Here is a 5268-nt window from a genome sequence, read left to right on the forward strand (position 1 = left end):
AATATTAAAATTAACTTTTTTAAAATATATTTTAATAATTTTTTTATTTTTTAAATTAAAAAATATGATTAAATAATAAAAAATATTACTTTCATTTTAGTAATACGTTTTAAAGTATGATAACTATAGTGGGCACATTAGCATTACCTTCTAAAAATAGTAGGAGTGGCTTCATTGTTTTAGTCTATGTCTAGTATTAATAGAATAATAAGAGTGTGAACTTTCTCAAAAAGGTATAAATCATGGAATGTAACTGATGCAGTAAAGAATGAGATCTCATACATGTAAGAGAAAAGAAAAGATTGAGTAGAATTCATGTATTGAGATAGATATCAAGTCTTCAACTATATATAACAATTAAGAGTTCTATCATCACTTATTTGAATTATGTTGTAACACAATGTAATAGAAAACAGAATTCAAATAGATACTAATTATCTCAGTTAACACGAGAGATAATATCAACTGTTCTTGCTTGCGAAATAGATCGGCTTTCAAGGATGATTGCCGAGCTATGACCTCAGTGGCTGAGCATCCAATCTCTGAATCCGAGCTTTCTTCTTAAGGTGACGTAAACAATGCGAGCAAATGAGAGGAGGGGAGTGTACCTGCAAAGGCACTCCAAAGCTTAAGTCAGTATCTTGTATTATTCGAACCTGCCGAAGAAAATACTTTACCTTGCTTTATATGATAGGTTGTTCGTCCGTTACGCTTTCGGCATTAAGATCAGTTATAAAAAAGTGGATAACATATCTTTACCTGTGTACCGTTTTATCGTCGGTTATGATGGGAGCATTTATCTGACTGAGTTATAGCTCATGAATGGACGAGCTATAACGGACTACGCCGAGTTATAGCTTGTTTATAACGACCATATCACAGCCCCCAAGCTTGGCCTGTGGAGAGTTTTTAATGAAGCAGGTTGAGCTTCTTGATGAGTTATAAGTCGGTTGGATAGGTTACTGAGTGAGCCCCCGGTTCAACATACTTCATTAAAAAGGTATTATTTTTGTGACGTGGGGAGTCGTGGTATTGTTTTGGGGAGGAGAGAGAACGAGTAATGGATGCATTAAAGTCTTTTATTTTTCCGAAGCAACTACACCGTGTGGTGTGATTGAGGTAGCAGTTACTTTGCAATGTGGTTAAGTTAATGGTTTGGGAACTGAGTTGCTTATCCCTGACCCTTGGTGTTGCTTCTTTGAAAACAGAATGAGTAAAATAGGTATGCATGCTTTTTCTTTTATTTTGTAATTTATCATCTGCTTCTTCCTTCTTTGTTTTTTGCTTCTGGGTTTGGTTATGGGGTTTGAGAAGGAGAAGAAAGGGGAGATTGATTGGTCTTATGACTGGGTTAGTGAGGATGTGAAGGGTCAGGTATATTTGTTTCGTGACGACGCATCTGTGAAGGAGGTAGATGCAGGTAAAATCGTGAGGCTTGGGTCTGGTGTTTAGGTCGAGTTGCTGCCATGCAGTAGTGAGGATATGGTCTATCATAGGGGGCAGGGTTTTGAGTATTTCTATATGCATAGTTGTGTGTTGGAAGAACTAAGGGTGAGATTACCGTTTACAGTCTTTGAATGTCAGATTTTGAAGCAACTAAACTGTGCTCCCTCCTAATTGCATCCCAATGGGTGGGCATTTCTGCGATGTTTTGAAATATTGATGGATTTTCTTGAGGAGGATCCTTCTGTGGATTTGTTTTTTTCTTTATTTCAAGCTAAAAGAGTTTGGAAAGGGGGGGTGGGTTAATCTAAACAGTACTCATGGGTTTGGTATCTTCAAATTGTATAAGTCCTCTTTCAAGGACTTTAAGGAGATGTACGTGAAGGTAAGGAATGTTGAAAAGGAGTTTCCGTTTTATATTGACGAGTTTTTGGCTGAGAGGTTTCCGCTGTGGTGGTGCTCGGAACCCCAGAACATACTCGGGGCTGAAGTTATAACTCCGAGGAATGTTTGTATTATTGAGTTTTTGGTGGAACAAATTGATCGGAAAGACTTGATTTCCATGTTTGAACTGTTAAAGTGGGAGGAAAATAGGGCTGCTGTGGTAGATTATATGGGTGAGTTGTGTCTATAGGTTATTGTTTTACTTGTGTATTTGAGCTTTACTTAGTTGCTGTTTTGTTTTTGGAATCTGCAGGGGGTAAGTATCCTGGGGTTTCAGCTGCTTCACTTAGGTCACGTTTTAAAAGTAAGAACTTGGAGAAAGAGGTGTCGTCGTCCAATTGCGAAAAAGGTGGGGGAGCTGGAGAAGTTAGTCAACCCCGTCAGGGGTGGAGGAAAGTGATTGCGAAGAAGAGGAAATCGAGTGTGGTTGATTTATTCGAGGATACTAGTGAGAAGGAAAAGGGGGTGTCTTTAGAGGAGATTCATGTTTTTGTTGTAAACCAGAAGAAACTTCATGAAATGGCTGAGTATAGTGAGGGTTTGTCTGTATGGGGGAAGGAGTATCCCTATATGGCTGTGGCGGATGAGCATTGTCAGTCTGAAGCTGTCGTATCGTTGGCAAATGAGGTCGGCAAAATGGCTGTTGGTCAGTATATGCAGGTAAGGTCTTTAGTTGTGTTATGATTCTAGTTTTTGTTGGGAGTTACTTATATAATTTCGTGTTTGTTGTTGTGCTTTGTAGGTGGTTGGTTTGAGGTTAGTCAGTTTAGGTCGTAGTCAGGAGCTGAAGCATAAGAAGGTGTTGGTGGAGAAGAATGAGGTTTTGTTGTTGAAAGAAGAGTTAAATAAGTCTAAAGGTGTTGTTTCCGAACTTCAGAATAAGTTGACTGAAATTGAGAAACAGTTGAAGGAGACCAAAGAGAATTATGCCAATGATGTTGAGGATTTGAAGAAGAAAAAAGCTAATTTGGCGAGCATGGAAGCTCGGCTGATTGAGATAACTGCTAAGCTTAAAGAAATGGAGAAGAAAAATAGTGATGAAATTTTGGATTCGTTTGTTGAGGGTTTTGAAAGGGTGTCCTTACAGGCGAAGTTCCTTGTGCCGGATTCTGATCTGTCTGAGATGGATCCTAGGAAGATCGTCCGAGATAGAAAATGGTTGAGGATGATGGCGTTGCCGAAGATGAGGCAGAGAATGTTTAGGATATTGTTGTAATGTTACTTTCTGTTTAGAACTGTTTATGTTTTTTGTGTTTGATGATGTAATTGGTGATACATTATTGGTAGTTGCTATTTTGTATCTTGCTAATAGAGTCGTTTGACTTTTTGTTTATTCGTGGCTGAATTGGATTTGAGTATTTGAAAGGCCTTTGCGTAATTGGTGGGAATTTCTGTTAAGAATATTCCTTTTAAAGTTTGCCGAGAATGGTTGGATCGGAATTAGGCGAGGATACTCGTCATTTTGAGATTTGACCATAGATGAAGTTGTATCTATGATCTTTGATTGTAGAAGCAAACATTGGAATGATGTAGTGATAGAGTTGGTTTACACTTTTAAAAAAAATGAGATAGATTTTATTCATATAGTAATATTGGTAATCCTTTGGATACAAAGGTTCAGGTAGGCTAGCCTCGTTAAAACCTCTCCAAGCAAAATCCTTTGGGAAAAATCTTGGTAGTAGGAAAAAGAGTACAAGCCTGTCCCTGAATTTTAACTGTAGAACTTCTTTAGAGAGGAAACATTCTAGGTATTAGATAGTGTTGTACCATTCATTGATTCTAGTCTGTAAGCTCCGTTGCTGAGGACTTCTTTAACTCGGTAAGGGCCGTCCCAGTTTGCTGTGAGTTTTCCATGGGCTGGAGGTTGTCGGGCTATTTCCGTCTTTCGACGGACTAAGTCGCCTGCTTGAAATGATCGGTTTTTGACCGATTTGTTATGTCTTCGGACAATTGTTTGTTGTGCCGCGCGTTGTTGAAGTGCTGCTGTTTCTCTTACTTCTTCAACGAGATCTAGCTCGGCTCGCCGAGCTTCATCTTGGTTGCCGAGCTGAGTTCTGACCGAGCTGTGTGAGATCTCTAAAGGTATCATAGCTTCAGAGCCATATACTAGGCAAAATGGTGTCTCCTTTGTTGACGACTGAGGTGTTGTGTTGTATCCCCAAAGGATTTCAGGTATTAGTTCGTCCTAGAGTCCTTTGGCATCATCTAGCTTTTTCTTTAAGGCATGTAGTATGATCTTGTTTGCTGCCTCTGCTAGTCTGTTTGTCTGAGGATGTTCAACGGAGGCAAAATGTTGTTTGACTTTAAGGTTCTGCAAAAAGGATTGAAATTTATGGTCGGCAAACTGGCGACCATTGTTAGTGATGATATGGTGAGGAATGCCAAAATTGCTAAAGGTTGGGCTTCAACCCACTTTGAGAAATAATCAATTGCAACTAATAAAAAGGCCATTGGAAACGGACCGAGGATGTCTAGCCCCCATTGATAGAAAGGCCAGCTTACGTTGGAGTAATGTAGGTGCTCGGTGGGTAGGTGTATGAGTGGTGCATGTTTCTGGAAATTTTCTTAAGTCTGAACCTTATTCTTGCTATCATGTTGTAAGGTCGGCAAAAAGAAACCTGCGAGGAGGATTTTTGAAGCTAAACTCTGAGCTCCTGTATGTGTTCCGCAAATGCCCTCATGTGCTTCGGACAGGGCTAGGTCGGTGGTAAGCGGAATCGTGATTACACTTTAATTATGTAAAATTCATTGCTCTTTCTTTCCCTGGAAATGGCGCCAAAAACATGATGCCAAGACCATGGTTCACAACTCCGTGTAACTAACCAGGAAGTGCACTGGGTCGTCCAAGTAATACCTTACGTGAGTAAGGGTCGAATCCCACGGAGATTGTCGGTATGAAGCAAGCTATGGTCACCTTGCAAATCTCAGTTAGGCAGATATAAATTGATAATGGTGTTTTCGAATAATAATTAATAGAATAGGGATAGAAATACTTATGTAATTCATTGGTGAGAATTTCAGATAAGCGAATGGAGATGCTTTCGTTCCTCTGAACCTCTGCTTTCCTGCTATCTTCATCCAATCAGTCTTGCTCCTTTCCATGGCTGGCTTTATATGATACATCACCACTGTCAATGGCTACTTTCGGTCATCTCTCGAGAAAATGATCCAATGCCCTGTCACGGCACGACTAATCGTCTGGAGGCATCACCCTTGTCAATGGCTTCATCTTATCCTCTCAGTGAAAATGGTCAACGCACCCTGTCACGGCACGGCTATTCATCTGTCGGTTCTCGATCATGCTGGAATAGGATTTACTATCCTTTTGAGTCTGTCACTAACGCCCGCAATCGTGAGTTTGGAGCTCGTCACAGTCATTCA

This window comes from Arachis ipaensis, chromosome B10 (assembly GCF_000816755.2).
Source record: "Arachis ipaensis cultivar K30076 chromosome B10, Araip1.1, whole genome shotgun sequence".
Taxonomy (NCBI): Eukaryota; Viridiplantae; Streptophyta; class Magnoliopsida; order Fabales; family Fabaceae; genus Arachis; species Arachis ipaensis.